Genomic DNA, 16,981 nt, shown 5'->3' on the forward strand with positions numbered 1-16,981 from the left:
TTGAAATGACCTCTTGTATTATAAGACCATAAGACATAGTTGCAGAGCTAGGCCATTCGGCCCATTGAATCTACTCTGCCATCCATCATGCTGATTTATTATCCCTCTCAATCCTATTCTCCTACTTTCTCCCTGTAACCTTTGACACTCTTCCTAATCAAGAACCTATCAACCTTGATTTTAAATGGAATAATGACTTGGCCTCCAGAGCCATCTGTAGCAATGAATTCCACAAATTTCACCACCCTCTGGCTAAAGAAATTCCTCTTTATCTCTGTTCTAAAGGGACATCCTTCTATTCCAAGGCTGTGCCCTTTGACCCTAGACTCTTCCACTATAGGAAACATCCTCTTCATGTCCACTCTATCTATGCCTTTCAACATTTGATAGGTTTTAATGAGATCTCCCCTCATTCTTCCAAACTTCAGTAAGTACAAGCCCAGAGACATTAAGGGCTCCTCACATATTAACCCTTTCACTGCCAGGATCTTTCTTGAGAAGTTCCTCTGGACCCCCTCCAATGCCAGAACATCTTTTTTCAGATAAAAGGCCCCAAACTGCTCACTATACTCTAACCAATGCTTTATAGAGCTAAGGTGGATTCATGACCTCAAAATCTACCTCATTGTGAATCTGAGCCTTATTGTTTACCTGCATCACTCTTTTTCTGTAGTTTATACACTTTATTCTGCATTATGATTGTTTTATCTTGTTCTACCTCAATGCACTATGTATTGATTTTTGACCTGTTTGAACAGCATGCAAGACAAGCTTTTCACTGTATCTTGGTACATATGTCAATAATAAACCAATACCAATACTCACCAGTATCTCCAAAGTATGCAGGGATCATAGGTAGTTGAAGCTGAATGTGAATAGGTATTTCTATTCACTGAAGGTGAATCCTCAGATATGGAAAGTGTCGGTCAGGGTCTTATTGTAGATCTTGATTGATGCAGTGGGACTTGAATGTCATTGGAGGTTGGATGGTGAAAGACCTTCTTCTTATGAATCCTGAAGAAGGGTTTCAGCCCAAAACGTCAACTCTTTTTTCATTTCCGTAAATGCTGCCCGACTTGCTGAATTCCTCTAGCATTTTGTGTGTGTTCATCTTCTTAGTGTTGCCAAGGAGGTCCACCATCTTGAATAATTCGAAGAAGGAGGCAATGGTGGCTCAGAGCTCAGTGTCTGAGAGTGCACGTACAACACAAGAGCCTGATCGCTAAGATTGGTGTAATCTTGGTCCAGGAACATCAGAAAATGTTGAACAGATTCTTGTAGATTCACTACATTTCAATGGGGTCCTTGCTAAAGATGAGATCAAGTATTGTAGCAATAACTGTGAGGAGGATGGCAGTAATTTTTTAGCATGGTTTCACTCTATTTGCATTGAGTTCATGATGAGGTTCATAGCTTGCACTTGATCACGGACCAAGATTGATAGGCAGATTTAAGAAGGATCCCCTCAGTTGCTAGAGTTGAAGGATCTGTCATATTGTACAGAGACATGTAGAATAGCTGATGCTATCCCTACATTCGTCTTGAATTAACATGCAACAGAGATCATGCCCATTGTGCTTCCTGATGGGCAGGATCCACAATAACTTAGATACTGTTACTCTTGCATAAATATACTCAGTAGCCACATTATTAGGTAAATATCTATTCAGCCAATTATGTGGCAGCAACTCAATGCATAAAAGCATGGAGACACGGTCAAGAGGTTCAGCTGTTGTTTGGATCAGAATGGGGAAGAAATATTGTTTTTTAACTCCAAAACATAAAACTAATTGAAAGAAAAACATGGAGCTGGGGGATAACTTGTGTATGTTTGTTTTTACTTTCAGTGTGGTGTATACTTTTGACGTGGTGGCACACACTTATAATGTAGTAGAGTGATGACATATGCCATTCATGTACTTTTACATATAACCAGTAATGAACTATGTAAACAACAAAGAATGCTTAGTCAAACAACATATTTACAATTTTACAATATTACTCAAATATTACTGAAATATTAAATACACAACACTCCCCTCTGCTTAGCTACAAACTCCAAATCAATATAGAATCCATGTCAACTATATAGGACCATAAGACATAGGAGCATATTTAGGCCATTCAGCCCATCGGGTCTGTTATGCCATTTCATCATGGTTGATCCATTTCCCTCTCAAACCTATTCTGCTGCCTTCTCCCCATAACCTTTCACGCCCTGACAAACCAAGAATCTATCAACCTATGCCTTAAATACACCAAATACATTGCTCTCTACAGCATACAAATAAATACAACTACTATACAGACATACACAGCATAGTACATTTTAGATTGTCCAATTCAGGCCTAAAGATTTAATCACTGGGGAGGATTTCTTACTCTTGTGGGGTAACGTCTTTCCTGACACGGGTGGTAAGTGATGGTCACACTACTTGGCAGGAGATATTTGTGGCTGTGAAACAATCTCAGGTTCTGGGGCCTCCTCCATAGTGGTCGTAGGAGTTGACTCTGGGAATACAGGAAGTGGTTCTGACAGCTCTAGATTCCTTTCTTCTCTACCAAATGACTCTGCTCTCCTCAGCTGATTGATGTGCCATCTCCAGATGACATCAGACGCAACCTCCACTGTGTAGGAGAGTGGTGCAGTTGCTGTAGTGTTTCCCTTCAGAAAGGTTTGCAAAGATATCCGCTATCCTGTGTGGAGCGTAGTGATCTACTTTCAGTACTGGGTTGTTGATGACCTTAAAATCACCACAGATCACTTTCATTCCAGACTGCAACTCAATTGTGTTTCGGTCTGCTAGTTCCATTGATACAGCAATTTCACCTGTTCTTTTAACTGTAAGCTGTGCTTTAGTTAGGAGCTACTTTTGAATGCTTTCTTGTAAGATTCCACAAACTAACGACCTCTCCGCATCACTAAGTCCATCACTGAACTGACAGTGCTTAGACAACTTCTTCAATTTAACCACATACATGGAAATGGACTTCCCTTCCTTTTGATTCCACTTAGGAAGTCTGAAGTATTCTGCAGCCAACAATGGCTTCGGTTCTAAACCTTCCTGCATTACTTTCAAGATATCAACAAAATTAATTTTGGCTGGTTTGGTTGGAGCAATCAAACCTCTAAACTTTCCCACTGATTATTCTCATATATAAAACTGGCACTCGCTTCACATTGGGTATTTCATTAGCTTCAAAATTTTGTTCAATTTGTTCTGTACACATTAGCCAATTATCTGTTGTGCAATCGAACATATCTATCTTTCTGATGTAGCCAACCATTACTGTTTTTAAAATACATTATTATTATTATCACCCTGTACTCACTGTTTATGAACCTGTAAATTTCTGCCTCTTTTTAAAAATTTGACAGTCTTTCTCTTCCCCTTGCAAAGAAACAAGTGTGTTGTGCTTTTTTTTAAAAAATGTGAACATCTCGCTGCATTTTAAAAAAACTTGAACATCTTGCTGTTCTTCAATAGATAGGTAGTTGTCTCAGGTTTATTTATAAACTTTCTCATTGTCACTGTTATGCTTTGTAACTCCAAAACATAAAACTAATTCAAAGAAAAATACAGAGATAACTCGTGTATATTTGTTTTTACTTTCAGTGAGGCGCATCCTTAAGACGTGGTGGCATGATGACATGATGATGTGTGCCATTCACATACTTTTACATTTAATCCATAAGAAATGATCTCTAAAACAAAGAATACTTAATCAAACAACATATTTGTAATTTTACTCATATTACCAAAATATTAAATTAAATTTAATATTAGATTCACAACAGGGAGTGACCTTGTCCATGGAATGATTATTGGTGCCAGACGGGGTGGTTTGAGTATCTCAGAAATTGACAATCTCTTGGGAATTTCATGCACAACAGTCTCTAGAGTTTACAGAGAATGACAAATTTTTTTTTTAAAAATCCATGCAGCAGCAGTTCTGTGGGTGAAGATGCCTTGTTAATGAGAGAGGTCAGAGGAGAATGGCCAGACAGGAAGGGAGCAATAACTCAAAAGTCACATGTTACAATGGTGGTGTGCAGACGAATATCTCTGAACCCACGACATGTCAAACTTCGCAGTGAATGGGCTACAGCAACAGAAAACTACAAGCATACATACAGTGGTCACTTTATGAGGTACAGGAGGTACCTAATAAAGTGGCCACTAAGTGTATATAAGTATATACAGTACCTGTTAGCTTGCCATTATGATATTCATATCATTTTGTGGGTGGATGCATTATTGCAGAGTTGCAGATGAGTGGAAAAAGGAGCAAAAAAAAAGTAGGAAATTCCCATGCCAGTTTGCACCTCTACCTGCCTTGGACAACACCAACTCTCTCATGCATGGATGAAAGAAAATATGGTCTCTGTGTCAGTAATGAATATGCTATGTGCAGTATTAACTGTGCATTATTAATGAAAGACCAGACTTCCCCGATGGGAGAAGTGTTTTCCAGCAATTACCGCCTAATACGAATTCTTACATTAATTTGTTATACTTTGATACTGTAGGTGTCTTGTGGAAGGTTTGTGAATAAATGGAAATAATGTTTAAAATGCCTACTCAGGCATACTTATAAAGAAAGGAGGAGCAGCACTGTCTATGATCAGTAAAAGAATAGTGATTAATAAGCAGAATGAAGAAATACAAACGGTTCTCAAGGAATGATGCAACAGCACAAACAGGTGTTGAATAATACAACCTGGCTGAGACCAGTGTAAGCATCCTTGTGAATGAGGTACAAGAAATTCACCGCATGTGGAAAGCTTTAGGCCACGAGCAAACCTACCTTTGCTTCCAATAGAAAGTGTGAAGAAGTGAGAGAAATTTAATATCAGCAAGCCATTTATCCAGACTCCTTACTCACTTCCTTCTTATGACTGTGAGGCTAAGTACAGCTCCATTACCATTTTAGGATTGCTGATGACACCACTGTTGTTGGCCCAAACCAAAGGTGCTGACAAATCGGCATGTGGGAGGGAGATGGAAAATCGTGCTGAATGGTGCCACAACAACCTCTCACTCCACATCACCAAAACCAAAGAGCAGATTATTAATTAGCAGAGGAAGAACCTGGAGGTCCTTGGGCCATTCTTCATCAGGGTATCAGAGGTGGAAAGGGTCAGAAAAGTTTGCAAAGATTCGGTATGTCATTTAAAAATTTTGACAAACTTCTATCATGCACAGTGGAGATATATTGACTGGATGCATTCTGGCCTGTTATGTCGAAACACCAAGCCCTTGAATGTAAAAGCTACACTAGGTAGTACAAAAGGTGTAAAAGGATACAGACTGTTTCATCGCAGGTAAAGTCCTCCCCACCACTGAGTTCACCTACCAGGAGCCCTGTCGCAGGAAAGCAGCATCCATCATTAACGGCCCTCACTGTCTAGGCCAGGAAGTTCTCAGCATCCAGAAGGTCTATTCTCACTGCTGCCATCAGGAAAGAGATACAAGAGTCTTAGGTCCTACACCACCAGATTCAGGAACAGTTATTACCCTTCAACCATCAGGTTCCTGAACCAGAATGGATAACTTCACTTACCCTTATACTGTACTGAGCTGAATTCCATGACCTATAGACTCAGTTTCAAGGACTCTACAACTCATGTTCTCAATATTATTTACTATAATTTATCTATTATTTTCCTTCTTTTTTTTTGTATTTGAACAATTTGTTGACTTTGGCCCACCTGCAGTCATATCATCTGCAGATTTGTAGGTGGAGTTGCAGCATTATCTGGCTGCACAGTCATGAGAGTATTGGCTGTGGACACAGCCTGGTGGGACACCAATGTTGAAGATACTCATGGTGGAGAAATTGCTACCTATCCTTACTGATTGCAGCCTGCTGGTCAGAAACTCAAGGATCTAGTTTCAAAAGAAGGTGTAAATGAGCCTGATGATTCTCTTTTGATTCCTTCCAATGACAGTATATCCTTTCCTAAATAAGTGGACCAAAGTTTGAGAAAAGTACTCCAGGCATGGCCTCACCAGTGTCTGTACAATTATAACAACACTTCCCTATTTGTGAACTCCAATCCTCTTGAAATAAAGGCCAACATGCTTTTGCTAACCACTTGATTACATGCTTCTGGCCTGAAGAAAGGCCCGTTTATTCTGACTCTCTCTCTTCTGTATGATAACCGATCTTCAGTCCATGCTAACAAACTTCTCCCGAATGCCAAGTTCTGTCATCTTGTACACCAGCCTTTTATGAGGTACCTTGTCAAATGCATATCTTTCAATTCCCTGTCTGCAGAAATCTACCCAACCTTTCTTTCCTTTGCAGTCTGGGCTGGAGAAGGTAACACAAACTTGGGGAGACCTGGGTGTGGGGAGACTGACTTATTGCACATAAGCAAAGTCGGTACTGACTGGTCATGAGTTAAAATCCGGTCAGTAGAGCATACTGTGAGATCAACTTGCCACAACCAGAGGTGGACTTTCAGAGCACTCAGACCTAGAACCAACTCTGCTGCTCATTTCTGAAAAACCTCCTTTGTACAGCTGGCTAACAGAGAAAATAGCCTCTGCTAGTGGTTACACCTTTCTAAATATGTGTCTTTAATATGCTAAAAGGAATTTCACCCTTTAGAATTGCCCCCAGTTCTGCAAAAGGGCATGGGTTTACAAATGCAGGCTATATCATATAGACAAAGTGACACAAGCAAAAGTCCCGAGCCATTTTCCAATTTGAAACACATTGGGACTTAGCAGCTGCTCTGCTGAATGTTGCCAGTGATGTTTCAGTGAAGAGTGAGGGCCTTAGTGGTGAATTCTTAGCCATATTGTTATATCCTGCTTTTTAAACTACAAAATTTAAATCCACTCATAAAAAAACATACAGGAAATACAAATTCAGACATTACATGTCTTTCCTTACATTCAAAATAACTATCCATCAAGTCAATGCATTCTATTAACAAAGCACCAAGACCAGTCATGTACTCTCTTACAAATGTTAAACCTGTTTGAGGGGCTTGGATACTCAGCCCCTCTGTGCAGGAAGGACTTCAGACTAGAATTCTTCTCCACAAAACTTTTGACAAGTCAGTGGAGGAATTAACCGCCAATCAAAGCAGTCATGTGAACCATCTGGCAGAAGAGGTTCGTATAACAACTACTGGCCTATATAAATAACATTAACATACTACTCATCTGATGACTCAGAAGTCATTCAGTTCTTTCAGTTCAGTTCAGTGAGCATCTCCCAGAAGAAAGTTGCTCCGGTTTCCAGAGGTATTACAATACCAGGTCGATGTGCTGAACGGACAGAAAAAGTTGGTTGTTAATGCAAACGATGCATTTTACTTTAAATTTTTAGGAGTAGTAATAGATAATAAATTAAGCTGGAACCCACACATAAATTATGTCAAAGCAAAAATGTCAATACTGTACAAAGCGCAAAATTTCTTAAATCAGGAATCTTTGTATACATTATACTGTTCACTTATAGTCCCATACATGGCCTACTGTGTAGAGGTATGGGGAAATACATACAAAACAAATACAAAAATCAACTTTTCTACTCCAAAAGAAAATAGAAGTCATACGAATTGTAAATAAGACAAATTATTATGAGCCAACTAATCCACTATTTATTCAACCAAACACTTTAAAATTCAGAGATTTTGTAGATTCTAAAATAATACAAATTATGTATAAAGTAAAATATGGACAGCTACTACAAAGTATCCAAAGGTTGTTTAAAATGAGAGTAAGTCAACATGATTTGAGAGGAACATGTATATTTCAAAAGCAAAGGATAAGAACAAATGTAAAAAATCATTGTATTTCAGTCAGGGGGTGAATCTATGAAATAGTTGTATTGAGAATTTAAAAACGTGCACCACACTTAAGTTTAAAAAATTATTTTAAAATAATTTAATGAACAAATATAAAATACATGATTTAAAATGAATGGGAGTAATGTAAATAAATGATACTTGGAATTGGATTTTGTGTTAAAAGATTATGAAATTTTTTGTTTTGATGTGATGATTGACGCCAGATATGTTGTTGTATAAGTAAGAGGGGTAGGCGTAATAAGCTGTAGCTTCAGCCTACACCCTTTCGGTCTGTTTTAAAGAATATCTATTTTTTTTGTTCTAATTTTGTCCTATGAAATCATTGTTATGTTTGTACTGACCGAAATAAATTTCATTCTTTCATTCATTCATTTTACTGTATGTTTTGATGTACACGTCATAAATAAATTTGAATCTTGAATGCAGATCAACAGCTGGATTCCAACTCTCCTTTTCCCCATCTCCCCTGATCCCACCAACACCACAACAGAATTGAGGGGCAAAGCAGAGTTTCCTCGGCAACTAGGTTACAAATGCTGACAGTGATAGTAAATTCCAATCCAATTTTGTTGGCCACAGAATCAACTTGCATGGCTGACTACTTGCCACCCCTTTTTCTGTCAGCCAAACTCCAAAGATCTAACTGAAATTCTACCATGTGGGAATTTACTTATCATTAAATGTATCTGAGCTACCCACTTACCAATCATCAATTAATCACATTAGAGCTCAAGACATGCTTTGATGTACATGCGGTTGGTAAGTAAGAATAGTAAGTGAATAAAGGAATAAATAAGCAAATAAATTGGCTGAACAGAAGAACACTTTTAGTAGTAAACTATGATAACTGCGTAGCTCCAAAGAGTGCTATATGTGATCATTCTTAACCTCAGTCATTACTGAATTGAATCGACTTTATTACTTATATCCTTCATATACGTGAGGAGTAAATATCTTTACGTTACATCTCTGCCTAAATGTACAATGTGCAATTTATAGTAATTTATAATAAATAGTTTGTACAACAGGATAGTCAATATAACATAGAAATACAGTTGCATCAGTGTGAATTAATCAGTCTGATGTCCGGTGGAAGAAGCTGTCCTAGAGCCTGTTGGTCCTGGCTTTTATGCTGCGGTACTATTTCCAGGATGGTAGCAGCTGGAACAGTTTGTGGCTGGGGTGACTCAGGTCCCCAGTGATCCTTCAGGCCCTTTTTACACACCTCTCTTTGTAAGTGTCCTGAATAGTGGGAAGTTCACAACTACAGATGTGCTGGGCTGTCCGCACCACTCTCTGCAGGGTCCTGCGACTGAGGGAAGTACAGTTCCCATACCAGGCAGTGATGCAGCCAGTCAGGATGCTCTCAGTTGTGCTCCTGTAGAAAGTTCATAGGACTTGGGGGCCCATACCAAACCTCTTCAACCATCTGAGGTGAAAGAGGCGCTGTTCTTGGCCCTATAATGAGTCAACCGACAGCCGGGGAAGTGATGACCCCCCTCCTGTTAAACTGTTTGAGCTAACTTAATTTTTATTCTTTCTTACTTCCCCTAACATTTGTATATCTGTGAACTTGTAATGCTACTGTGACACTGTAACTTTCTTTGGGATCAATAGAGTATTTATCTGTCTATCTCTAAATAAATGAGTAAATCAATCAATCAATCTGACAGGAGGTAGTCCTGGCCTCTATTACTTACACTCAGTAGCCACTTTATTGTGTGTCTCTTATACCTAATAAAGAGTGTATGTTTGTGGTCTTCTGCTTCAAGGTTCAATGTGCTGTGTGCTCAGAGATGATCTTCTGAACCTCTTGACCATTTCTGAATGCTCTTATGCATTGAGTTCCTGCCATGATTGGCTGATTAGATATTTGCATTCACAAACAGGTGTACAAATGCACCCAATAAGGTGGCTGTTATGTATAATTCTGTTAGGTGTGCTGAGAGTGAGATTTCCAAAGAATCCTCACAAACCAGTGGCCACACATTTTAATTCCACATCCCATTCCCATTCTGACATGTCTATCCACGGCCTCCTCTACTGTAAAGATGAAGCCACACTCAGGTTGGAGGAACAACACCTTATATTCCGTCTGGGTAGCCTCCAACCTGATGGCATGAACATCGACTTCTCTAACTTCCGCTAAGGCCCCACCTCCCCCTCGTACCCCATCTGTTACTCATTTTTATGCACACATTCTTTCTCTCACTCTCCTTTTTCTCCCTCTGTCCCTCTGAATATACCTCTTGCCCATCCTCTGGGTCACCCCCCCCCTTGTCTTTCTTCCCGGACCTCCTGTCCCATGATCCTCTCGTATCCCCTTTTGCCTATCACCTGTCCAGCTCTTGGCTCTATCCCTCCCCCTCCTGTCTTCTCCTATCATTTTGGATCTCCCCCTCCCCTTCCAACTCTCAAATCCCTTACTCACTCTTCCTTCAGTTAGTCCTGACGAAGGGTCTCGGCCTGAAACGTCGACTGCACCTCTTCCTACAGATGCTGCTTGGCCTGCTGCGTTCACCAGCAACTTTGATGTATGTTGCTTGAATTTCCAGCATCTGCAGAATTCCTGTTGTCTGTGGACTGGTTTGCTTCTTTGTAGGCCCCAGGGTTCAGTGATCTTATTACAATCATGATATTATGGAGAGTAATATATTCTTCTCAGTACAGTACTCACTCCATTTTACTGCTGTTACTGCTCATGCATCTGTTAGGTCCTGCGGTTTTTGCTGCGAATACTCTGCCACTTAGTCAGTGGATTGGGCATCGCTGTCCATTTCAGTGCTATACAATGAGAGATACTCTTACAACAGAGGGAAACACATTACTGGCTCTTTTTTTGCCACACAGGGAATTTGACTGGAACTTTTCTCTAAAGCTCTGTAGAGAATTACAGGGAAGCTATGGCATTGTTCAGAGGAACACACAGAAAGTGCTGGAGGAACTTAACAAGTCAGGCAGCATCTATGGAGAGGAATAAAGAGTCAGGACCTGATGAAGTGTCTCAGCCCAAAATGTCAACTCTTTCTTCCTCTCCATAGAGGTTGCCTGACCCGCTGAGTTCCTCAAGAATTTTGTGTGTGTTGCTCCAGATTTCCAGCATTTGCAGAATCACTTGTGATGTTCTATAAGTGACTGTTGATAAGTTTTCCGAGAAATCAAGATCTATGAAGCACAATGGAGACACAAGAGACTGTAGATGCTGAAATCTGAAGCATAAAGTGATCTGCCGGAGGAACTCAGCAGGCCAGGCAGCATTTGTAGAGGGAATGGACAATTAATGTTTCAGGTGGAAATCCATGAAGGGACTAATGGGAAATATTGAGACTAAAGGCAGACAGATCATGAGGTTTAGATGGCCAGCATCCAGGGGTTTTGAAGGAAGTAGCTGCAGAGGTGATGGACCATTGGTTGGGGTTTTCCAAAACTCTCCGACCTCTTTCAGAGTATGAGTGGATTGGAAATTAACATATATGACTCCATTGTTCAAAAAGGGAGAGAGAGAGGGACAAAAAGTGGAAAGCTATGGACCTGTTAGCTATACAAATGTTGCCTGACCGGTGGAGCAGTTGTTTTTGTTTTGCCATGAAGCTCAGTGCTGGGCAGGAATTTAGCTATGTTGCACCTTTTTGCTGCAAAAAGCTGTAAAGTCTGCCGGCTCCATTATGGGCACTCGCCTCCCCAGCATCCAGGACACCTTCAAAAGGCATTTCCTCAAAAATGTGGCATTAAGGAACCCCATCACCCAGGACGTGCCCTCTCCTGTTGCTGCCATCAAGGAGGAGGTACAGGAGCCTGAAGACTTCTGTACCTCCTCCTTAATGTGTCAGGAACAGCTTCTTCCCCACATCATCAGATTTCCAAATGGACAATGAACCCATGAGCATTTCCTCACCATTTGTTTTCCCTCTCTTTCTGCACTACTTAGTTAATTTAATTTTCTTTTTTATATATATTTCTTATAGTAATTTATAGTTTTTATTATTATTTATTGCAACGTACTGCTGTCATAAAACAACAAATTTCACGACATACTTGATTCTGATTCCTCTTATCCACTGCCCCCAACACCTATAGATACCGATCGCCCTGCATACTCCGTGATCTCCTCTACCCATACCTGAGACACTCCAATCAGCCCAACGCCCCTCCTAAACCACACCACCACCCCTGAGATTCCTGACTCAGAGATCACTGGAGAGCTAATAACTGTCCAAAACACCACTGACCCCAGCCACTGCCAATACCCTGCCCTCTTCCCCTGCCAGCAAAACCAACCTATTCTTGATCACTGGCCCCAGTTCAATTCTCCACTTGTCTAGAACATGACCTCATCCAGATAAGAGCCATGATTGTGTTGTGCCACCAGCCCTCTATCCAACGACAAGGAAGAACACCTCCTTTTTAAGCTTGTACTCAGGGTCTTAATAAAAATAATTGACCCATGCATATTATTCTCTCCACAATGTGCTCCCATCCTCCTTCACTCTACTGGGGTTTATAGGTTTGTCAAGCTTCATAACTTTCCTTAGGGTTCTCTGGAGCAAGGGAGCTGATTCGAAATTGGTCAAATTAATCAGAACACTGATATACACAACGAGTGAATCCGACAATGCTGCAAATCTAGACTAACACACACAAAATGCTGGAGGAACTCAGCAGGTCAGTCAGGCAGCATCAGTGGAGAGGAATAAACAGCTGACTTTTCAGACCAAGACCCCCGTATGTTGTTTATAAGTTATAACTTTACATTTGTTGGTAACATATGTGCTAAGGTGGCAAATACCACAGAGACAGATTACTTTGAGAGAGATCTAAAGCACTGTAAACTCCAAGAAATGGATTTAATGTAGAAAAGGCATAAAAACATCTAAACTCTGATAAGGAATGTGAGAAAAGATCTATTGTTTAATATATCTAAAGGTTCCTTAAGGCCGGTGGGGGTGCGGGGTGGGGGTGGGAGGTGTTGTTAGCGGAGCTAAGGCCCCACTACCTATTGAGTACTCCCTAAGAATTCCAAAAACTAATTGAAAGAAAAACAAGGAAACTGATTTCATTTTTACTTTAGTGAGGAATGAACATATGACATGGTGGCTTAATGACATCTACCATTCATGTACTTTTTCACATAATATGTAATGAGTTAGTAGAATGAACAAAGAAGGCTTAATTAAACAAGATGTTTACAATATTACTTAAATATTAAATACACAACACTATTCCCTGATTAACTATAAAGTCCAACTCAATATAGAATGCATGTCAGTTGATAGGGGTGTGTGTGTGTGTGTCTGTATAAATAAATACACATATATCTATCTATATACAACTACTTTCCTGATAATGTCTTTCCTGATGGGGTAGGGGTCACGTTGCTTGGCAGGAGAGACTTGTGGCTGTGAAACAATCTCAGGCTCTGGGGCCTCCTCCATGGTGGTTGTAGGAGTTGCTTCTCTGACTACAGGAATTTCTGAATCCACTGGATACCTTCCTTCTCTAGCAATTCACTCTGTTCTTCTCAACCGATCAATGTGTTGATATCAGGAGCAATCTCCACTGTGTAGGAGAGTGGTCCAGTTCTGTCCTTAATCTTTCCAAGTGCCCACTTTTGATCAACTCTGTAGTTCCTCACCAGGACTGCTTGTCCAGGAGCAAAACATTGAACCTCCTTGTTTGAGGAATCCTCACTTTGTCTCAACTGTTTGTCTTGCATATTCATTTTGAGATTGGGTTTGAGGAAATCCAAGCGTGAGTGCAAGGAACAGCATAGCGGGTGAGTTTCTGGTTATGGACTTTATTGCGTTGTGATATGCAAGGAGGAAATTGGTGAGTTTCTGATTCAGTGTTCGTGTAGAGTGCTCTGCTGACATGGCATGCAATGCATTCTTTAGACTCTGGACAAACCTTTTGTTACCAGGTTTGGATATGGCCCAAGTGCGGAGGTCGATAGTTCACAAACTTTATTGCAAACAGTATTAAAGGGAAAATAAACAATAAACGCTAGGCCAAATAGGGCCGTTAACTAAAACTCACAAATGGGAAACGAAACCTATACTGCTGCTGAAAAGAAAATCTAAACATTAAACAAATACCGCTAGTCTTCAAAGTCGGTTGACTCAAAAGTCCAATTTCTCAGGGAAGGCTGAAAGCAAACAGGCAGCAAAGCGCTGCTGTGCTCTGTCCAAGTCTTGACAAGCACTACGACGACAAGTATGGAGTTAAATACTATCACGATTAAATAATTAGCCGACAAGTGCAAATTCACAAGCACAATTGCCGTATCTACCATGCTACTGAATCCGTAGTTGTGGCACCTTTCTGCCAAGCCGTTTGTAGCTGGTGGTAGGATGCAGACGTAATATGTCTTATTCCATTCATTTTTGGGAATAATTGAAACTATTCTGCAACAAACTGTGCTCCATTGTCACTGACTAAGTGTTCTGGAACAGCAGTCCTTGAGAAGAGGCTTCTCAACACATCAGCAGTGTGCGGGGCTGTAGTGCAGGCCACGGGGAACACTTCTGGCCACTTGTTAGCTGCATCACTACTACCAAGAAACTTGTTGCCATGAATGGTCTGGCAAAATCCACATGAATCCTCTGCTAGGGAAATGCACCCATTCCCAGGAATGGAGAGCTTAGGCCAGGGGCAATATGCCACAGATCGTAGAGTACAGACTATAGAGCTTAAAGACCATATACCGGATATGTTGACATCCCAAACAGTGCTTGGTAAGCAGCTTGATCTGACGATCTGTCCCAGGCCACCAGACAAAGCTTTGAGCCAATGCTTTCATTTTGCCGATGTCTACATGACTAGCATGTAGCTCCTCCAATACTTTAGCTCTCAGCTTGGAGGGTACAACAACTCTCAATCCACATATAAGGCAACTCTCTTCAAGGGCAAGTTCATCCAGGCGCTGGTAAAATCGGAGAACTGGAGTTTCTGCTGCACATTCCAGCCATTCTGCATTGCCATGTAGACCTGAGACAGTGTGCGATCTCTTATGGTTTCTCTGCTGTAGGAGGGAGACTATCAATTTGTATTAGGGAGAGTATGTCAAGAGGAGTGTCCTCCTTTGTAAATTTTTCATGTATTTTCTTCTCCAAAGGTACATGGAACAATTAATCAGCATTTCCTTGATTAGTTGTCCTCTTGAATTTGATCTTGCAACTGTGTCCCCTGGAAACAGAGCCCATCTCTGCATTCGAGCTGCTGCTGTCAGTGGAACACCCTCCTGTTGATTGAAAATGGACACTAGTGGTTGATGATCAGTAATGAGGGTAAACTCATTCCTTGGCAGGTACTGGTTGAAATATGTGACACCCCAAACCAGACTCAAGGCCGCTCTGTCAATCTATACGTGATTTTTATTTGCAGTAACAAGGGAACATAATGCAAAGGCTATGAAGCATTTACTTCCATCACTCATAATATGTGACATGACTGCACCTATACCATAAGGTGAAATATCACTGGCAAATTTCACTGGACAATATGGAGCACAATGTGTGAGTACAGTGTCTGATGTCACCACTTCCTTTACCTTTTGGAAAGCTAACTCTCACTGCTTTGTCCATTGCCATCTTTTCCCAATCTGTAGTGATGAGTTCAAGGGGTGGAGCATAGTAGCCAGGTTTGGCAGGAACCTGTTGTAGTAATTGAAAAATTATGAAAAGGATCACAACTGTGACATATCCTTTGGCCTTGGGACATCCACCACTGCTTGAACTTTCTCAGCGCATTTATGTAATCCTTGTGCCTTAATGGTGTGACCACAGTAAGTGATGCTTAGTTTAAAGAATTTTGTAATATTTTTAATACTGTCTTGAGATTTTAGAGATGTTTTTTGTTATCTTCACCAGGTAACACTGAATGCCTGGGTAGCCTTGCAACACTTGGTCGAGAGCTTTCTGCCAGAGTACAGGTACAAATGATACTCCAAATAATAAGTCTATTATAGCAATAAAGCCCTTTGTGAGTGTTTATGGTGAGAAACACTTTGGAACCTTCTTCCATCTCCATCTGTAGGTAGGCCTCAGTTAAGTCCACTTTGCTGAAGTGTTTCCCTCTGGAAAGGTTAGAAAAGCTATCCTCTACCCTCAGCAGAGGGTACTGATCTACTTTCAGTACTGGGCTTATGGGGACCTTAAAATCACCACAGATCTGAACAGACCCATCCTTGTTGACTACTGGGACCACTGGCATGTCTCATGGGCTCCACTCGACCTTGGAAAGAATTCCTTCAGTCTCCACACAATCTAGCTCTCTGGCTACTTTATCATGGATGGTATAAGGAACTGGACAGGCTTTGTAAAACTTGGGAATGGGATTTTCATTTAACACTATTTTACCCTTGATATGTTTGAGATTTCCAGTGCCATCCTTGATCACTGCTGTGGAATCATCCAGTACCTTTCTTAGTTCACTTTCAGTTGACTCTATTGCAAGGGATGGCGGATGGATCTCCAATCAAGTTGTAGTTGTCTCAGCCACTCACAACCCTACAATATAAATCCTATGGAAAAAAAATCCTGAGCTGGATTCCCTAAGGCAATCCTATATTGAATTCACTGCTGACTGACAACTGCTTTGACGCCACTGCTGCCAAACTGTATCGCTCTCTGCCATTCCTTTGGATTCATCAGCTGCGTGGAAAGGGTGCCTGCTGCCTGGGCAACAGCCTGTACTCCATATTTTCCTGCACTGGCCTGCGTATCGACTGAACGCAGATCGCTAGAACGCAACATCCATGGTCGACCCCAACCAAACGGAGGACTTCTAACAAGGAAGACATTGAAGCAAATGGAATAGCTGCAGCTATGACATGCAGAAGAATTTGACACTGCACTGCCTGTGGGGAAAACTCAGTTGGAAGGTCACAGGCATTGTGCCCAACAATTCTTGTCCATTAATTCATAGGAAGCAACATTGTGTGTGGAAACAAGTGTTCACAGCTGCAGCAGAATTGGAGGAATGACCTTAGGATGTTGTTTGCTAATGAGAGAAGGGATTGATGGATGCGGTGAGAAATTAGTGAGGGAAAGCAATAAAGCTTTATGGTCCACAAAGCTCACAGATTTTAAGAATATTCCTGGGAAAAGCAGTTAGCTTTACATTAAGCAGAACACAATTGATTACAGACAGTTA

This window comes from Mobula hypostoma, chromosome 5 (assembly GCF_963921235.1).
Source record: "Mobula hypostoma chromosome 5, sMobHyp1.1, whole genome shotgun sequence".
In the NCBI taxonomy this organism is placed as follows: Eukaryota; Metazoa; Chordata; class Chondrichthyes; order Myliobatiformes; family Myliobatidae; genus Mobula; species Mobula hypostoma.